This window comes from Giraffa tippelskirchi, chromosome 1 (genome assembly GCF_054371585.1).
Source record: "Giraffa tippelskirchi isolate mGirTip1 chromosome 1, T2T-mGirTip1v1.2.pri, whole genome shotgun sequence".
In the NCBI taxonomy this organism is placed as follows: domain Eukaryota; kingdom Metazoa; phylum Chordata; class Mammalia; order Artiodactyla; family Giraffidae; genus Giraffa; species Giraffa tippelskirchi.
The window spans coordinates 189,000,744-189,022,437 of record NC_137275.1 but is presented as its reverse complement, the minus strand read 5'-3'; the positions used below and the strand labels follow the sequence as shown (position 1 = coordinate 189,022,437).

Genomic DNA, 21,694 nt, shown 5'->3' with positions numbered 1-21,694 from the left:
AGCATTAAGTCAAAGTGGTTTAAAGACTTGAGGAGAGGGTGTGGAGAAAAGGGAACCCTCTTACACTGTTGGTGGGAATGCAAACTAGTACAGCCACTATGGAGAACAGTGTGAGATTCCTTAAAAAACTGGGAATAGAACTGCCATATGACCCAGCAATCCCACTGCTGGGCATACACACCGAGGAAACCAGAATTGAAAGAGACGCATGTACCCCAATGTTCATCGCAGCACTGTTTACAATAGCCAGGACATGGAAGCAACCTAGATGTCCATCAGCAGACGAATGGATAAGGAAGCTGTGGTACATATACACAATGGAATATTACTCAGCCATTAAAAAAATACATTTGAATCGGTTCTACTGAGATGGATGAAACTGGAGCCCATTATACAGAGTGAAGTAAGCCAGAAAGAAAAACACCAATACAGTATACTAATGCATATATATGGAATTTGAAAGACGGTAATGATAACCCTATATGCGAGACAGAATAAGAGACACAGATGCATAGAACAATTTTATGGACTCTGAGGGAGAAGGTGAGGGTGGGACGTTCTGGGAGAATAGCATTGAAACATGTGTATTACCATATGTGAAAGAGAACACCATTCCATGTTCGATGCATGAGACAAGGGCTCAGGGCCGGGGCAATGGGATGACCCAGAGGGATGGGATGGGGAGGGAGGTGGGTGGGGGGTCCAGGAAGGGGAACACATGTAAACCCATGGCTGATTCATGTCAATGTATGGCAAAAACTATTACAATATTGTAAAGTAATTAGCCCCCAACTAAAATAAATAAATTTATAAAAAAAACAAAACAAAACAAAGTGGTTTAAAGACTTGAATATAAAGTGTAGGTGGTAACCTCATTAGCATCAGTCTTAGCAATGTTTTTGTGGATCTGACTCCAAAGGCAAGGGAAACAAAACAAAAAATAAACGAATGGGAGTACATCAAACTAAAAAGCCTCTGCACAGCATAGGAAATCATCATCAAAATGAAAAAGCAACCTGATAAGTGGGAAAACATATTTGAAAATCATATATCTGATAAGGAATTAATATACAAAGGCTATAAAGAATGAATACAAGGCAACAAAAAGCCAAACAATCCAATTAAAAATTGTCAAATCCAGTTAAAAATTGGCAGAACTGAATGGACATTTTTTTCAAAGAAGAAATACAGATGGTCAACAGGCACATGAAAAGATATTCAACACCACTAATTATTGTGGAAATACAAGTCAAAACCATGATGAGATATCACCTCATATTGGTTAGAATGGCTATTATCAAAAAGAGAAGAATTAGCAAGAGTTGGAGAATATGTGGAGAAAAGGGAACCCTCATACACTATTGGTGGGAATTTAAATAGAAAATTGGGATTGACATATTCACACTACTGTATGTAAAATAGGTAACTATTAAGGACCTACTGTATAGCACAGAGGACTCTACTTAAGACACTGTAATGACCTATCTGGGAAAAGAATCTAAAAAACTGTGGTGACATATATCAGTGTCTATATATAACTGATTCCCTTTTCTGTACAGCAGAAAGTAACACGATGTTGTAAATCAATTATACTTCAATAACATTAAAAAATAAAAAATAGAGTTCAATTTCTGATGAAAAAAATAAATTTGTGCAACCACTATTGAAAACAATATGATGACCTCAGGAAAAAAATACTAGAACTGCTTTATGATCTAGCAATTCTAGTTCTGAGTATTTATCCAAAGAACCTAAAAATCCTAATTGAAAGATATGTGTACTTGCATTCAGTGAAACGTTATTTACTAACGAAAGAAATTTTCACATATTAAAGTATGGGGAATCATTCTGGCTTGTATATAATTTACCTTAAACTTTATACTAACTAGAACAGCCTACGTTACAACCTGTCAAATGTACATTGTACATCTGCTTTAATCATTAAAGAAAAGAATACACTTAAAAATCAAAATAGGATAGCTGTGTTTCAGGCATTCAAAATGAAGCCAGATGGCCATTGTGGATGTACCATGTTTTTTATGCTATTGTTGTAATATGTATTAAAACTACATGTATTATAAGCCAACAAGATAATATTAAAATGATATAAAATGATATTAAGAATATAAAACAAGGGGATATAATCTACAAAATGGTCACTAAATTTTTTTCTTTAAAAGTTATTAAAATGATGACATTGAGATGATATAAAACTAATAAGATAGTGTCTTGCTTTAAGGACTTAACAGGAAAATAGTCTTTCTGTTTGGCCAGATATTTACACTTCCGATGCTCTTTATTTTTTGGGAAAGATCCCTATTTACATCTGTTAAAATTTTTTTTCAGACTCCACACCAACTCTTTGCATGTCTTGTTATGCAGATCTGCTTTATTGCTCTTTATATGTCCCACTTATTGTGTATGGTCTTACATGTTTTTTGCATAAATATTAATCTATTTGATGATGGAGTGCTATGGCAGATTCTGCTTGGCTTCCCATACTGTATTACCCTGATAGATTCTACATAAACTAAGGAGTGGAATCAAAAAGATCTGGTGATGACACATGGTGGCAAGGTTAACACGGAAAGAAGAAAAAAAGTCTAAGATGATCCCAGTTTCCTTGCTCAGGTAGTAAGAGTGAGTGTGGTGCCATTTAATGGAAGAAGTGGTTAAGTAGCCAGTCTGATGCGAAATTGGGGTGGTGGTGAGAGGAGATGCTAAGTTCAGTTTTGTACATGTGGTAGTGGCATATCCGTGTGGTACATCCATGTCTAGGAAGTAGATGGACACACAAGTCTGAAGGTCAGAAGAGAAGCCCACATTGGAGATTAGAGAGACTTAGGTGTCATCAGCAAACGGGGGATAATGGAAGCATTGAGATTGCTTGAATTTATGCAAAGAAAATGTGCAGAATAGAAAAAAAAATCAGACCCAGGGCAATACTTAACACTGGCAATTTGCTGTCTTGCAAAGAGAGGGCTGAAGGTTTTGTTTTTGTGCTTACCTCCTCTGTGTAGGAATACTGAACGTGTTTTTCCCACATTGATAAGCAGAAACCAACAGAAGGAGAGATTTAGGGATATTTGGTGTATGTAGCATCTTCCCTGGTGGCTGAGTTGGTAAAGAATTCGCCTGCAATGCAGGAGACCCGGGATTGATCCCTGGGTTGGGAAGATCCCCTGGAGGAGGAAATGGCAACCCACTCTAGTGTTCTTGCCTGGAGAATTCCATGGACAGAGGAGCCTGGCAGGCTACTGTCCATGGGGTTGCAGAGAGTCAGAAACGACAGAGCGATCAACACTTTCATATTTTCACTTTTTTTCATTCTCCAAAAGAGGGGATGAGATCTAGAGTACAGGTGGAGGAATGAGCTACAGATGGGAAACAGGGCAACTCTTTTTTTTTTTTTTTTTAATTTTAGTTGGGGGCTAATTACTTTACAATATTGTAGTAGTTTTTGCCATACATTGACATGAATCAGCCATGGGTTTACATGTGTTCCCCATCCTGAACCCCCCTCCCACCTCCCTCCCTATCCCATCCCTCTGGGTCATCCCATTGCCCCAGCCCTGAGCATTTGTCTCATGCATCGAACATGGAATGGTGTTCTGTTTCACATACGATAATATACATGTTTCAATGCTATTCTCCCAGAACGTCCCACCCTTACCTTCTCCCTCAGAGTCCATAAGACTGTTCTATGCATCTGTGTCTCTTATTCTGTCTCGCATATAGGGTTATCTTTACCATCTTTCAAATTCCATATATATGCATTAGTATACTGTATTGGTGTTTTTCTTTCTGGCTTACTTCACTCTGTATAATGGGCTCCAGTTTCATCCATCTCAATAGAACCGATTCAAATGTATTTTTTTTAATGGCTGAGTAATATTCCATTGTGTATATGTACCACAGCTTCCTTATCCATTCGTCTGCTGATGGACATCTAGGTTGCTTCCATGTCCTGGCTATTGTAAACAGTGCTGCGATGAACATTGGGGTACACGCGTCTCTTTCAATTCTGGTTTCCTCGGTGTGTATGCCCAGCAGTGGGATTGCTGGGTCATATGGCAGTTCTATTCCCAGTTTTTTAAGGAATCTTCACACTATTCTCCATAGTGGCTGTACTAGTTTGCATTCCCACCAACAGTGTAAGAGGGTTCCCTTTTCTCCACACCGTCTCCAGCATTTATTGCTTGTAGACTTTTCGATAGCAGCCATTCTGACTGGTGTGAAATGGTACCTCATTGTGGTTTTGATTTGCATTTAGGGCAACTCTTGCAACAGAAATAAGAAGGAAAAGGTGGAATGGTGGGAACTAACCACAAGTGAGACAGCACACAGTTGAGAGAATTCCTGCCTAAACACTCCTATTTCCTCAGTAAATTGAAAGATAGGTGCTGAGAGTGAAGCAGGTAGATGATAAAATGAGAGTAGATTAAGCTTTGAAATAGCCTCTGTGGAGACTTAGCACATAAATTAGGGAAATAAATGGATTATAGACATAGAAATGAGGATCTGGTGACTATAATCACACTAGTCAATAGCTCCTTTTGTCCAGTATGAAAACCAGGGGCATCATTAGGAGAGGAACAAGCCTGACATTGTAAACTCTCTATGGATCTATATGTGTTTGTGATAGAAATTTCCACTCTTTTTCCCCTTGTGGGTTCTCAACACCTGGTGACATTCACCAGCCACTAACAACCACTGAAGTAATGGCAGTTTTTCAACCATGTTGGCATTAAAGATATCCTCTTGAGTCTTCCTGCATCAATGGTTATGTGAATATAGCATTTTGTAGGCCTCAGCATATATCTATCTGAGAGAAGATCTAAGTATTAGCTGCAGCGCATAATTTAAGCAATGTCCTTGCCTGAAAGAAAAATACCTTTCATGTTGGGAAGTGTCCCCAGGAGACCTCACAGCCAAAGCCTATGTGTTCCCCTAAGACTTCCGCTGAGACTAGAAATGCTTCATTCAGGGTGTTTCATGTGGAATATTTTTAGTAGCCGTTGATTTCTGATAGAAACTATGTATTATGTTCTCCTGTCCTTTCATTCATGTGCTCTTCTTGAAAGCATTTTTGTTGAGCCTTAAAAGGGAAAAAGTACCACAGGAAGTTCTGAAAGGACATAAATATAGAGATCTGTTTGAGTTTTATGGAAATCCCAAAGCATTGCAGACAAGGTCTGAATTCAGAGCTTGGCCAACTCCTGGAGGAAGGTACCATCAGCTGGGAAATGATCACTGGAGTAAATTGCCTTTGCATTGAGGGACAGGAAGGCAGAAGAGCAGAGGCACATAGCTGACCAGCTGAGGCTGGTGAGGGACATTGTGTGCGTGCGTGCTTAGTTGCTTCAGTTGTGTCTGACTATTTGCAACGCTATGGACTGTAACCTGCCAGGCTCCTCTGTCCATGGGATTCTCCAGGCAAGAGTACTGGAGTGGGTTGCCATTCCCATGTCCCCTGCAGTGGATGCGTGGAGTCTTAACCACTGGATCACCAGAGAAGTCCCTGATTTTTCAATTTACTTTGTTTTGTTTTTCTTTCCCCACCAGAAATGATGCTTCATGTGAGTGGAGATATTATCTATCTTCACCAATATGTCTCTGCCTCCCAGATGCCCCTGTCAAATAATAGATGCTTGACAAATATTTGTTGAATGGATGCATAATGATTCCTTTTATATAAATAGAAAAACATGATAGGAATAACAAACTAAGAGAGAAAAAAGAGAAAATAATTTCAGAAGTTATAATAAATTATCTAGACTAGTTCTGTCACTAACCAGCCATGTGAACTTCAGGACATCACATAAGACCCTTATGCCTCACTCTTCTAACTTGTGAAATAAGAATACTGTTATTTTTCCTTTATTCTAAAGTTTTGGACATAAAATTATATAATGTGTATGAAAGTGTTTTGGAAAATTAAAAACAATAATTCAAATATAAGATCTAATTAGGAAAGATTTCAGTGTTATTGTTTTCAGTATTTTCTCTAACAGAGAATAGAATTGTTTTAGATTGGATTATCTATATAAATCATAAAGGTATTAAATTCTTGCTTTATTTCTTTTTTTCTCCCTTGACATGAATTTGTGACTAAGAACGTTTGTTGGACATGGCTATGATTTAGGAGTCTAAGAGAAACCCAGCTACCTTTTCACTAATTAAATTTCCTTTCAATGAGCCCTGGATAATTTTTAAATGAGAAAAAGGATAGTAAGAAAAAAAATGTAAGTTTCCAGAAAAATGCATCTAACTTTCATCAAGGAGAAAGTTGAATAGTCATGTGTCTCAGAATTTTCATGGAGAGGGACAGGGTTTCCACACACATTAAATACATTAAGATATTTAAAAAGTCCCGGGGTGACTGTACCTTCTAGCACATCATTAATCAATGTTTTAGGATTTTTGACAAAGTAAAACATCCTTCACTCTTTTGGGTCCTTTACATGGTTCTTTCCCTGAGAATTTCCTTTTGAAAAGTTGCCATCACTCTGCATTCTATGAAAAGGTGCCTCTCTGTTCCCACTGAAAGTTTGTGAGTCAGAGTTGAGTGGTTTCGTGTTGGAATGGCCAAGAAGAAAAAAAATTTGAAATAAGAATATGAAGTAAATAGTCTTTGACAAGACTGAGTGTGAGAGGAAAGAGAGGGCAATACTCTAGGTTCTGGGTACTAAAGGTCCCCTGTAAAGAGGACCACAGCTAGAGCCACTTAGAACTCCAAGCAGCAGAGACCAGGGGAAGAGCAGAGGGGGACGATGCTGGCTAGACTACACAACGTACACGAGAAGTAACATGTGACAAAGTAAAAACTAAGATTGCATGAAGTCATTGTATAGGCAATGTTCACTTTCTTTTCACAATCACTCCCATCCTTGAGGCTGCTGGTTGTCCTTCTGTCAAACAGCCTGGGATGGGTGTCTCTTTTCTCCTGATGTGGTGGAAGTCACCTGGACTTTGGAGTCAGAAAGGCTTGGGTCCGAATTCTTCTGCCTCCTCATAGTTATGTGACTTGGGACACATTACATAACTCCTATGTGCAACAGTTTATTCATCTGCAACAGGGGAAAAAGCATCCTCCTTGAGAGTTGGAAAGTGAAAGTGTTAGTTGCTCAGTTGTGTGACTCTGCGGCTTCATGGACTGTAGCTTGCCAGGCTCTTCTGTCCATAGAATTCTCCAGGCAAGAATACTGGAGTGGGTTGCCATTCCCTTCTCCATGAGATCTTCCCAACTCAGGATCAAACCCAGGTTTCCTGCACTGCTGGCAGATTTTTAACAATCTGAGCATTAGTGGAAGGATTAAAACTATCCAGCAGAGCAAGTGGTGCGTTCCTTGTACCCAGCTTACAACTCTTGTTCCTCTCCCCATCTTACCTCTGCTGCCTCTCTGATCATTGATCATGTCAGTATTTGATGGTCACTTTTTATTGTAAGTCAACCATATGAGGTAGTGAAAAGGAAGAAAGGAGTTAGAGAGCTCCAAAGTGGAAAATCTTACAAACTCAGCATCTCTTTTCTCCAAGAAGTCATTCATTTACTTTGTTAAACTATTAATGTGGAGTCAGTGACAACACAGGCTTTGTCTAGTTGTGGCATGTGGGGGCTGCTTTTCTTTGTGATGTGCAGGCTTCTCATTGTGTTGGCTTCTCTTGTTGTGGAGCACAGGGTCTAGAGCACACAGCCTCTGTAGTTGTTGCTCATGGGCTCTAGAGCACAGGCTCTAGTAGTTGTGGTGCCTGGGCTTAGCTGCTCTGCAACATGTGGGATCTTCCCAGACCAGGAATCTAACCTGTGTCCTCTGCATGTGCAGGCAGATTCTTATCCATTATACCACTAGGGAAGTTTAAGACAATCTTTATAGTTATTAGGATGTAAATTTTTCCAACTGAGAAGGTAATAGGAGCTTTTCCTGTGATTTTCTTTAGCATACCAGCTGTTAAAGAAAGATTACTCAATTGAATCATTTTCTACCCACATAATTTATATTACCTGTACAGCTTGACAGTGACTTTACAGAGAAGACATTACAAAATAGCTATTGACCACTGGACAGTACTGACATTTTATGTAAAGTTTCTTTACAAATTAACTCAATGAATTCTCACAACAAACACATGAGGTAGACATATTATTTTCTTTGTAAGTGAAGAAGTGAGGTTTAGAAAAGTCAGGTGCCTTGGCTCATGGCTACTCAGTAAACAGCTGGGATTCACATTTACACCAGTTTGACTCTAAAATCCATGCCCTGTTTAATAAAACAGTCAAATAAGTCTAATCTAAGTAGGGCTGCTTTCTTTGAGAAGTTTTATTTGAGTAGTTCATTGATAGCTGGAGAGATCACTCACACAGAAAGCTTGTTTCTCAGTGATGTTAGGTAAGTTGAGTCTGGCTGTGCTCTGCTTTATCCTGTATTTTTTTCATTAGGCTGCACTCACTTTCACCTTTTACTTTGGTTACCACTGACCTGGCAAGCAAACCTAGGGCATTGTGTCCCAGTTTTAGAGGCAAGAAAAAAAAAAAGTTGCTTTATTTAAAAATCCTGCTATGTCTGAAGTTTTTCTAGGGAGCTTTAAGCCCTCATTAAAGGCACTCCATGGAATTTCAAACTATGTCTTACACAAAGATTTTTACGAAATAAATGTTTAAAGATTTCATAGACTTGAAAACCATCTTCTCTCTAGCAAGACAGAGAATAACAGGCCTGCATGACTAACTCAGGGAAGCCTTATATTTCTCCTTCTTAGTTGCTTCCAGTCCTATTCTGAACTCAATTTGTCCACACCATCTCTTTTACTATCATCCTCATTCAAACTGTGCCCCCCTCTGCCCCATGATGTGACCCCCTACTTAAGTCTCTTGTTTCCCGGTAACCAGTATGATTTACTACACTATGGTTTTTGTTTTTTGACCAGAGTGAGTTTATTTTTCTTGTTTTCCCTCAGCTCTTCCCTTGACCATCTTATATATAGCTTCCTAGGTCTTAGCTTAATTGCTACTTCTTCAGAGTGATGTTCCCCACCCATCACTTCTAAAGTGGCCATTAAGCCATTCTACAACTCATCTGTGTCTTACACTTCCCCCTCACAGTCAATGGCATACTGATTGTTTTATTGTTTATTTACTAGTTTATTATTTCTTGATTTTCTCCATGAAAGAAGCAACTGTTTCAACTTTCCTCAGTATCTCCAGCACCAGGGATAGTGCCAGATACCTACTGGAGACTCATGGAATGCTTGTGGAGTTTTTTATTTATATTAAGGAAAGAAGGTTACTCTAAAAGACAAGAAAACAGTTAATCATAAGTATATTCTTATGAAAAAGATTGTAGTGTGCATGACAATCAAAATGGCTATCATCAAAAAATCCACAAACAATAAATGCTGGAGAAGGTGTGGAGAGAAGGGAACCCTCCTGCACTATTGGTGGGGATGTAAATTGGTACAGCCACTATGGAGAATAGTATGAAGGCTCCTTCAAAAACTTAAAATAGAGCTATGATATGACTCCCCACTGCAATCCCACTCTTGGAGATATACCCAGTACCATTTACAACAGCCAAGACACGGAAGCAACCTAAATGTCCATTGACAGGGGACTGGATAGAGAAGATGTGGTACATAAATACAATGAAATATTACTCAGCCTTTAAGAAGAATGCAATACTGCTATTTGCAGCAATATGAATGGACCTAGAGACTAGCATACTGAGTGAAGTAAGTCAGACAGAGAAGAAGAAATATCGTATGACATCTTTGATTGGAAGAATCTAAAAAGAAATAATACAATGAGCTTATTTACAAAAAGAGAATGAACTTATGATTGCCATGGGGGAAGAATGGGAAAAAGAGATAGTTAGGGAGTTCAGGATCGGCACGTACACTCTGCTGTATTTAAAATGGATAACCAACAAGATCCTACTGTATAGCACATGGAATTCTGCTCAATGTTATGTGGCAGCCTGGGTGGCAGGGGAGTATGGGGGAGAATGGATACATTTATATGGATGAGTGAGTCCCTTCACTGTTCACCTGACACTATCACAACATTGTTAATTGGCTCTACTCCAAAATAAAATAAATTTTTTTTAAAAGATGGAAGTGTGCATGTATAATATATATGATGTCTATCTGTCTATAATTAATTGATTGATCACTGGCTCTTTAAAAATGTAATCTAGATCATATCATTCTAAATACCTTTCAAGGCTTAAAAAGGCTGTATGTAATTTGCTTTCCCCACATATGTTTTGCTTTTTCCACATATATATTCGCCAGGTATGTTATATCCTATTATATATTCGCCAGGTATATTATCTCCTATTATTTTCTTTCCTACTCGCTCTTGTCTAGTCATTCTGACCTCTATGCTGTTTCTCAAATATGCCAGGTATTTTAATGGCAACAGTGCTTCCTTCTGCCTGTGATGCTCTTTTCTTAGATGCATCCCTTGCCTTCTTCAAATCTTTGCTCAAACATTTCCATTTCAGTAAAGTAGTGCTAATCTCTGTATGTGAAATTTCAATCCATGCCATTGCAGATTTTTCATATCCTCAATCCCCTATATTTTGCTTGTTATTCTCCATACTATTTATCAGCTTACTTTTTATATGTTTATATATTTTACACAGTTGCTTATTTTTTGCTTGTATTTATTGTTTATTGTCTGCCTCTCTCTACTAGAATATAAACTAGAACAAGGAAGGTATAGATTTTTAACTGTTTTTATTTCACTCTTGTATCCCAAGTTCTTCAAGTAGTCCCCAGGATGTGATAGGTTTTCAATTCTCTTTGTTGAAATAAAGAAACAGATGTTAACAAATTAAATCTTTTATGTTCTGAGAACCTTAAATTCTGATGAATTCTGTGGCTGCTGGTATTTGATTTCTAAATCTGTTTACTATAACCTCAAATTTGGAATTCAACCTACCCATCGACCTATCTTGAAATTTTAAATCACCAAGGATAAAAGGAGGTCTGAAATGTGTTTTAAAAAAAGGAGGAAAAAGGGTTTACCTACATGTGAATGAAAAATCAGATCTTATTGGTTGTCAAAAAATCTTCAGGGTTTAAAGGAAAGTAATTTTGGTAGAACTCTGTACATTTCTAAATTATCAACCCACTATAAGAACAAAATAGAGGGGCTTTTCAGAATGCAATGATTTAAAAGGTTTATCTCCCACAAAGTTTCTGAAATGTTGCTTGAGGTTATACTCCAGAAAAATGAAAAAGGAATCTTAAAAAAGTGATGTCGAAGAAACAGTGGGCCTAAAACAGTAATGCCATAAAAAGAAACCATATGCTGAGAGCTATACTGCTAGCCTGAAATACAACTGAAGGCAATTAGAACAGAAAGTCCTGTGATGATTTCATTAGACGCTAAAGTGAGTGCCATTACAATTTGTATGAGAAAGAAAGTGGGAAATTTTAAACATATGATGTAGGCACAAGTTTCTTTTTTTCTTTTTCAAGAGAAACAAAGGCAATGGGAAAAACTGTACAAGAATGTCACGATCCAAGTTTCACAAAAAATGGACAAATGGTTTATAATAGTAAATGATATGAATAAAAAGAGAAACCATATTATTATTATTTTAACCAACTTGCATTGTTGTACAGCAGAAATCAATCAATATTGTAAAGCAATTATCCTCCAACTAGAAAGACTGAAAAATAAATAGCTGGGATTTTAATCTTGAATTTCTAATTTTCTTGTTACACAACAGCCAGTTCAGTTTTTTTAAGTTTAAGCTTGCCTTTTGGCCAAAACTGTATCATTATGCTCTGTATATCCTTTTGTCCATATCAAATTTTGGGAGGTAATTACTGTTCCTACTCCTTTCAGGTTTGTCAGTTGCTATATGTATTTCAGCCAGTTCATGTTTTGTTTTGAACCCACTTGATGAAGATTCATGACTACTTTTATTTTTTTGTTTTTTTTTCTTTTTAATTTATTTTTTTATTGAAGGATAATTGCTTTACAGAATTTTGCTGCCTTCTGTCAAACCTCAACATGAATCAGCCATGTGTGTACATATATCCCCTCCCTTTTGAACTTCCCTCCCACCTCCCTCCCCATCCCACCCCTCTAGGTTGATACAGAGCCCCTGTTTGAGTTTCCTGAGCCATATAGCAAATTCCTGTTGGCTATCTATTTTACATATGGTAATGTAAGTTTCCATGTTACTCTTTCCATACATCTCACCCACTCTATCCATTCATCTGTTGATGAACATCTGGGTTGCTTCTATGTTCTTGCTATTGTAAATAGTGCTGCAGTGAACAATGGGATACATGTGTCTTTTTCAATTTTGGTTTCCTCCGAGTGTATGCCTAGGAGTGGGATTGCTGGGTGATATGGTGGTTTTATTCCTAGTTTTTTAAGGAATCTCTATACAGTCTTCCACAGTGGTTGTATCAATTTACATTCCCACCAACAGTGCAAGAGTGTTCCCTTTTCTCCACACTCTCTCCAGCATTTATTGTTTGTAGACATTTTGATGACAGCCATTCTGACCGGTGTGAGGTAATATCTCATTGTGGTTTTGATTTACATTTCTCTGATAATGAGCGATGTTGAGCATCTTTTCGTGTGTTTGTTAGCCATCTATATGTCTTCTTTGGAAAAATGTCTGTTTAGGTCTTTTTCCCATTTTTTGATTGGGTTGTTTGTTTTTCTGGCATTGAGTTGTATGAGCAGCTTGTATATTTTGGAAATTAATCCTTTGTCATTTGTTTCATTTGCTACTATTTTTTCCCATTCTGAGGGTTGTCTTTTCACCTTGCTTATAGTTTCCTTTGCTGTGCAAAAGCTTTTAAGTTTAATCAGGTCCCACTTGTTTATTTTTGTTTTTATTTCCATTACTCTAGGAGGTGAGTCTGGAGAAGGTAATGGCAACCCACTCCAGTATTCTTGCCTGGAAAATCCCATGGACGGAGGAGCCTGGTTGGCTGCAGTCCATGGGGTCGCGAAGAGTTGGACATGACTGAGCAAATTTACTTTCACTTTTCACTTTCATGCATTGGAGAAGGAAATGGCAACCCACTCCAGTGTTCTTGCCTGGAAAATCCCAGGGACGGCAGAGCCTGGGGGGCTGCCATCTATGGGGTCGCACAGAGTCAGACACAACTAAAGCGACTTAGCAGCAGCAGCAGCAGGAGGTGGGTCATAGAGGATCTTGCTTTTATTTATATCATCGAGTGTTTTGCCTGTATTTTCCTCTAAGAATTTTATAGTTTCTGGTCTTACATTTAGGTCTTTAATCCATTTTGAGTTTATCATTGTGTATGGTGTTAGGAGGTGTTCTAATATCATTCTCTTACATGTAGCTGTCCAGTTTTCCCAGCACTGGTTATTGAAGAGGCTGTCTTTGCCCCATTGTATATTTTGTCTCATTTGTCAAAAATAAGGTACCCATAGGTGCATGGGTTTATATCTGGGGTTTCTATCTTGTTCCATTAGTCTATATTTCTGTTTTTGTGCCAGTTCCATACTGTTTTGGTGACTGTAGCTTTGTAGTATAATCTGAAGCCAGGAAGGTTGATTCTTCCAGCTCCATTCTTCTTTCTCAAGACTGCTTTGGCTATTTGGGGTCTTTTTTGTTTCCATATGAATTGTGAAATTTTTTGTTCTAGTTTTGTGAAAAATGCTATTGGTAATTTCGTGGGGAATGCACTGAATCTGTAGATTGTGTTTGGTAGTATAGTCATTTTCATAATGTTGATTCTTCCTACCCAGGAACATGGAATATCTCTCCATCTGTTCATGTCATCTTTGATTTCTTTCATTAGTGTCTTATAATTTTCTGTGTACAGTTCTTTTGTCTCCTTAGGTAAGTTTATTCATAGATATTTAATTCTTTTTGTTGCAGTGGTGAAGGGAATTGATTCCTTAATTTCTCCTTCTGATTTTTCATTATTTGTATATAGAAAAGCAAGTGATTTCTGTGTATTGATTTTGCATCCTGCAACTTTGCTAAATTCACTGATTAGCTCTAGTAATTTTCTGATACTATCTTTAGGGTTTTCTTTTCTTTTTTTTTTTCTTTAGGGTTTTCTATATACAGTATCATGTCATCTGCAAACAGTGAGAGTTTTGCTTCTTCTTTTCTGATCTGGATTCCTTTTATTTCTTTTTCTTCTCTGATTGCTGTAGCTAGGACTTCCAAAACTATGTTGAGTAATAGTGGTGAAAGTGAATACCCTTGTCTTGTTTCTGACCTTACGGGGAATGCTTTCAGTTTTTCACCACTGAGATAATGTTTGCTGTAGGCTTATCGTGTATGGCCTTTACTATGTTGAGGTAGGTCCCTTCTATGCCCATTTTTTGAAGAGTTTTAACCATAAATGTGTGCTGAATTTTGTCAAAAGCTATCAAGATTATCATATGATTTTTATCTTTCAATTTGTTAATGTGGTATATTACATTGCTTAATTTTCATGTATTGAAGAATCCTTGCATTCCTGGAATAAACCCAACTTGACCATGGTGTATGAGCTTTGTGATGTGTTTCTGAATTCTGTTTACTAAGATTTTGTTGAGTGATATTGGCCTGTAGTTTTCTTTTTTTGTGTTATCTTTGGTTTTGGTATCAGGGTGATGGTGCCCTCATAGAATGAATTTGGAAGTGATCCTTCCTCTGCAATTTTTTGAAAGAGTTTTAGAAGGATAAGCATTAGCTCTTCTCTAAATGTTTGATAGAATTCTCCTGTGAAGCCATATGGTCCTGGGCTTTTGTTTTTTGGGGAAATTTTTGATCACAGCTTCAATTTCAGTGCTTGTAATTGGGTTGTTCATAATTTCTATTTCTTCCTGGTTCAATCTTGGAAGATTGAACCTTACTAAGAATCATTCCATTTCTTCCAGGTTATCCATTTTATTGCCAGATAGTTGTTTGTAATAGTCTCTAAATAATCCTTTGTATTTTTGCATTGTCTGTTATAACCTCTCCTTTTTCATTTCTAATTTTGTTGATTTGATTATTCTCTCTTTTTTTCTTGATGAGTCTGGCTAAAGGTTTGTCAATTTTATTTATCTTCTCAAAGAACCAGCTTTTAGTTTTATTAATCTTTACTATTGTTTCTTTCATTCCTTTTTCATTTATTTCTGCTCGGATCTTTATGATTTCTTTCTTTCTACTACTTTTGTTTTTGTTTTGTTCTTTTTCAAGTTGTTTTAAGTGTAAAGTTAGGTTGTCTATTCGATGTTTTTCTTATTTCTTGAGGTAGGATTGTATTGCTATATGCTTCCTTCTTAGGATTGCTTTTGTTGCATCCCATAGGTTTTGAGTTGTCGTGTTTTCATTGTCATTTGTTTCTAGAAATTTTTTGATTTCCCTTTTGATATTTCAGTAACCTGTTGGTTATTTAGAAATGTGTTGTTTAATCTCCATGTGTTTGTGCTTCTTACAGGTTTTTTTTTCTTGTAATTGGTATCTAGTCTTATAGTGTTGTCATTGGAAAAGATGCTTGATGCAACTTCAATTTTCTTGAATTTACTGAAGTTCAATTTGTGACCCAAGATGTGGTCTATCTGGAGAATGTTCCATGTACTCTTGAGAAGAAGGTGTATTCTTCTGCATTTGGATGGAATGTCCCAAAGATATCAATGAGATCCATCTCATCTAATGTATCATTTAAGACTTGTGTTTCTTTATTAATTTTGTGTTTTGATGATCTGTCCATTGGTGTAAGTGAGGTGTTAAAGTTTCCTACTACCTCTTGGATTGATCCCTTGATCATTATGGAGCATCCTTCCTTATCTCTTGTAATATTTTTTATTTTAAGGTCTATTTTTTTTTTTTTGATATGAAGATTGCTACTTCAGCTTTCTTTTGCTTCCCATTTGCATGGAATATATTTTTCCATCCTCTCACTTTCAGTCTATCTGGTCTTTAGGTCTGAAGTGAGTTTCTTGTAGACAGCATATATATGGGTCTTGTTTTTGTATCCATTCTGTGTCTTTTGTTTGGAGCATTTAATCCATTTACATTTAAAGTAATTATTGATATATATATTCCTATTGCCATTTTCTTAATTGTTTGGGGTTGATTTTCTAGATCTTTTCTCTTCTCTTGTATTTCTTGACTATATAATTCCCTTTAACATTTGTTGTAAAGCTGGTTTGGTGGTACTGAATTCTCTTAACTTTTGCTTTTCTGAAAAGCTGCAAACTACCATTTTACCTTCCTAACAGTAGTGTAAGTGTGAGAGTTTAGGTTAACCACATCCCTGCCAATATTTAACCAACTGCTGTTGGTTAACCAACAGTCAATTTTAAACCCCAACATTCAGACCAACTACTATTAATCTCTTACATTTTAGGCTTTTTAGTGAGTTTGTGTGATATTTAAAAATGGTTTTAGTTTGAGTTTCATTTGTGATTAAAGATGCTGAAGTCTTCTTCATATACTTATTGGCCATTTTCAGATCTTTCTTTTCAAAGTGTTCAAGGTTTTTGCCCATTTAAAAAGTTAGTCTGTCTTTTTACTATTAAGTATAGAGGTTCTTATTGTATTCTGAAAAGAGGTCCTTTATTAGATCTATGTATTGTGAAATTGTCACTTTGTCTATGGTTTTACCCATTTATTCTCTTATAGTTTTTTCTTTTATGAGCTGAAGTGCTGAATTTTGATGAAATTGAATTTATCATTATACGTTTATGATGAGTGTCTTTTGTGTCCATCCAAGAAATTTCTGCTTAATCCAGTGAAGGTATTCTTCCATGTTTTCTTATAGAAGCTTTATAGATTTTTTCCTTTGATCTATGATCCATCTGAAATTAATTTTTGTCTATAGGTGAGATAAGGATTGAGATTCAATCATATAGATATCTAGTTGTTTCAGTACAATTTGTTGAAAAGTCTTTTCTTTCCCCCATGAATTGCTTTGATGCCTTTATAAGTGAGGGTGCATTTCTGTACTCTTTTCCATTCCTTTGATTCATTTGTTGACTTTCTTCCAACACCAAAATACTTTGACTACTGTGGCTTCATACTAAGTATTATGACATGAGAATACAAATCTTCCAACTATAACCTCCTGAGACTGTTTCAGCTGCTCTAGGTCATTTGTACTTCCCTATAAATTTTAAGATCAACTTGTCAATTTCTACAAAAAACCTACTGTGATTTTTATTGGAAATGTGTTAAATATAGAGATTAATCTGAAGAGAAGTGACATCTTAAAAATACTGAATCTTCTAAGACTTAAAGAAGATATATCTCTCCATTTATGTTTATATTTTAAATTTCTCTCAGAAAGTTGATGTGCTTTTTGGTGTAGAAGTACAAAATATCTCTTATTACATTTATATCCAAGTGTTTTATGCTTTTTTTTTAATACAATTGCAAGATGTATTACTTAAAAATTTTCCAATTGTTTACTGCTTGTTTTACAAATAAACTGATATTTGGGTATATTATACTTGTCTTTTATGATTTTGACTTCCCTGGTGGCTCAGAGGTTAAAGCGTCTGCCTCCAATGCAGGAGACCTGGGTTCGATCCCTGGGTCAGGGAAGATCCCCGGAGAAGGAAATGGCAAACCACTCTGGTATTCTTGCCTGGAGAATCCCATGGACGGAGGAGCCTGGTAGGCTACAGTCCATGGGGTCGCAAAGAGTCGGACACGACTGAGCGACTTCCCTTTCCTTTCCTTTCCTTTATGATTTTACTAAGTTTGCTTACTAGGTATGGTATATATTTTGCATATTTCTTATGATTTTCTATGTATACATCACATATACAAAAAACCAGTTTTACTTTCCAATCTGTATGGCTCATATATCTTTTTCTTCATTTAGTGCACTAGCTAGGAGCTTCAGTCTTATTTTGAATAGAATTTTAAGAGCAAATAATGACTTAACAACTTACAAGTTTAATGAAAAAATACAACCCTAAGCAGCATAAATATAAAAAAGGCCACATTATAGTAAAATATCTAAAAACCAAGTTTATAAAAGAAAATCTTAAAGGACATATTTGTTATATGGGAGTAAAGGTAAAAATTATTATTAGTTCTCATCAGAAGCAATGCAAGCCTGAATGCCATGGACTAACATTTTCAAAGTGATTGACAGCAGAACAAAAGCTGTCAACCTCGCATTTCTGCATTCATCCACTTTTTTTTTTTTTCAAAAATGAAGGTGAAATAAAGACACTTTCAGATAAACAAAAGCTAAGAGAATTTGTCTCTGTAGGCTTCCCTGGTGGCCCAGATGGTAAATAATCTGCCTGCTGTGTGGGAGACTTGGGTGCAATCCCTGGGTGGGGAAGATCCCTTGGAGCAGGGCATGGCAACCCACTCCAGTATTCTTGCTTGGAGAATCCCCATGGAGAGAAGAGCCTGGTGGGCTATAGTCCATGTGGTCAGAAAGAGTCAGACACTGCTGAGTGGCTAAGCACACAGGCTTATACTACAAGAAATGTTAACAGGAGCTCTTCAGGATAAAGGAAAAGTGTATTAGTAGATATTTGGACCTACCTGATGGAATGAAGAGCAGCCAAAATGATAAACATGTTGGTAAATATAAAAGAATTTTTAAATTTGTTAATTTATTTAAAAGATACTTGACTATTCAGAGCAAACAAATATTTACACTACATTGTGGGGCTTCTAACACTTGGAGAAGTGAAATGTATGAATATTATTACTGCAAAGTGGAGATTGGAGTCATTATCTAAATGTTATAGCTTTATACATAAGATGTCGTAGTATTAATTCAGGACAGAATGTGTTTCAATTAAAGATGTACATTGTAATCATTAGATCAATCACTAAATACTTAAAAAAATGTTATGGCTAAGATATTCAACAAAAGAGATTAAACAAAATAAAAAAATCAGTTACTCCAAGAGAGTATGAATTGACTGATTTATCACTTGGTGGCATAGAATTACATGTCCTTTTAAAAATAATAGGCTAACAGTAATATAAGCTAAAAGTTTCAAATACTGTTTATTGCTTCCGACTTTTTAACTGTCAGTATTTAGGAAAAACATTTTAATTCTCTTTAATTTTTAATAAAGAATAGACTTTCTTTAATTTTTTAATTAAAGAAGTCTTTAATTCTCTGAAAAAATTCAGTTTCTTCAACTGAAAAACAAGTGATTAGATGACATGATTTCTAAAATCCCAATGATTCTTCATATCTCTAGTTTTTAAGACTTGCCCTTTAGTTTAGATTATTATTTGAGCAGAATTTCAACCAGTCCTTTCTTCAGTGGGAAGCAGAGTCTGGTGTAACCCATGTTGCTTGTGTGTTTTCAGATTTATGTGGGTCCAGGAAAATAGCCATGCTTGAGGTCTCCTTGGTAGCCTCATTATCGATGAGAATCTGCTTTCACCTGACTTAATGGTTTCCCTAATTGAGCCATGGAGTGCAGAAATGATAGTTTCACTCTTCTGAGAGCATCTTATGATCTCAGTGGCATTTGTGGCTTCCTGAATAATTAATCTGGGACTAGGATAGCATTTCTTACTGTAACCTGTAAGTCCCCTGTGTTACCACTCCATGGCCATAAAATAGGTTATTCTTCCCTTTTGTATCTTTTTTTTCCAGCATGAGCCTGCACCAACTTGCTGGAAATTAACCCTCCCACAACCTGGTGGTTTCTACAACTAGGTGTCCAACCTGAAACAAATTCCACAAATACCTCTTTTTGGTCCCCTCAATTTGTCAACACACTGCTTCTGAAGCTTGTAATATGGCTGTTCTTCAGGTTCTCTTGCTTTGTCTCTATCTCTCTATGTGTCTCTGTTTTCCTCTTTCTGTGTCTCTCTCATTCTTCCGCTCTTGGCCATGAAGGGGGCAAAATACTATAGCTAAATCCTCTCAGCATAATTGAGACCATGACTATGACTTTTAACAGACTTTGCTGAAGGCTTGGAGCAATAGAAATGGGATTCAGTGGTGCTGTAAGTGGATTCCAAAGGTACAGATGCAAATTTGACAAGAGTTCCTTAGCAGGTCAACCTCCTGGACCACAGCATCTTAGCTGTAATCCATTCTCTCAAAATGGAAGGTCCACAGGATGCTACCTCTCCACAAACATGATTCTAGAGCCTTAACATTGAAATGTTTGCTACCACTGCCAAAAGGAAAGCTAAGTACTCCATGACTGAGCTTTCCAAATGGAGCAACAGAAGTAGGAGTCCTACCTTTGCCTCATTTTTTTCTTCCAAATCTCATAAATGTGTAACTGCTTAGTGGTAGGCAGGTTGTATATCAAACCCAAACTGTTCAGGACACTGGAAAATGTAATTTTGTTTTTCTGTCTCTAATGTGCAGGAAGGTTGTAATGAGTTGAGTGAGCTATTGATTGTTCTTTAATTTTCATGTGTGCTATGAATACATCTTGCATGTTTTAAAAATCTTTTTATGAAGTCATTTTTCACAGATACTTGAATTTTAATGTGACCAAATTTAGCAACTTTAATTTATAAATTCTGTTTGCTATTTCTTGTTTAAGAAGACCTTTCCTATTTTAGTAGGAAAAGATATACACTATATTTTCCTCTAATTCTTTTAGGTTTTTTTTTTTTTTCGCTTTGTTTTATGTGACATGAGTTGGGACCTAGCTTTCTTTATTTTTTAAGCAGATAATCACTGGTTCCAACAGTTCTTAGTTAATAGTTGCTTCTTCTAACTTGAAATGTCACTTTTGTAGTATACTAAAATACATATATTGTACATATGGGTTTGTTTTGAGCTTTTTATTCTATTTCAGTGATTTATTTTTCTAGTCCTATACATTGGCTACCGTATATTATAATTCTTAATATTTGCTAATCTTTCTCAATTTTCTTGGCTGTTCTTACATGCTTACATTTTCATATTAATTCTAGAATTAGATTGTCAAGTTTTTAAAAAATTCTTTGAGGATTTTATTAAAATTGAATTAACTATACAAATTAATTTGGAAAGTTTGATGTCTTTGCAATATTAAGTTTTCCTTTACAATATCATATAATATTTTTCCACTTATCCTGGATTCTTTTTAAGTCCGTCAATAAAATTTTATAGTATTTTCCATAAAAGTCTTGCATACTTCTTTTAAAGTTTATTCCTAGAAATTTTATAGTGTTTGCTTCTTTTATGGTAAATAGAACCTTTTTATAGAAAATGTATTGACTGTGGTATATTGCTCTTGTACCTTGTATATTTCCTTCCTGATCTTTCTTGTTAGTTTAATAGTTAAAGCTTATGTGATTTTTAAGTGGGAAAAACCTTCTACTAAGACAATGAGGCAGAAATCAGGCATGAACATTTTTCCAGTTTTGTTTGTGTGAAAAGAAATAACTAAGATTTTAAAACATAAAAATATTTGAAAAATATCTGAGTGTTTGAAATACATGAGACAAACACTATATGATTACTTCTACATAGAATCTAAAAAACAAAAGAAATGAACAAACACAACAAAATAGAAACAGAGTCACGGATTCAAGAATGAACTGGGGTTTGGGGAGAGAGATGAGGAGATGAATGAAATAGGTGGAAGATTATGAGGTACAAATGTCCAGTTACGAAATGAATGAATCATGAGGATTAAATGTACAGCATGGGAAAGAGTCAATAATAATGCAAGCTCTTTGTATAGTGACAAGTTACTCTACTTATCCTGATGATCATTTAGTAAAGTATAGAGATATTGAATCAATATGTTTTGCACCACAGTGTT

The 21,694-nt window shown here is 36.1% G+C and overlaps 1 long non-coding RNA gene and 1 other non-coding gene across 2 annotated transcripts in view; both read left to right on the top strand.

Annotated features, from left to right (window-relative positions):
- LOC145515545 (uncharacterized) overlaps positions 1–21,694 on the top strand; it is a 133,431-nt gene that overhangs the window by 12,908 nt on the left and 98,829 nt on the right. The window lies entirely within an intron of this gene.
- On the top strand, positions 17,459–17,531 carry TRNAW-CCA (transfer RNA tryptophan (anticodon CCA)). Its single transcript has one exon. It is a non-coding gene; the product is annotated as a tRNA-Trp (tRNA).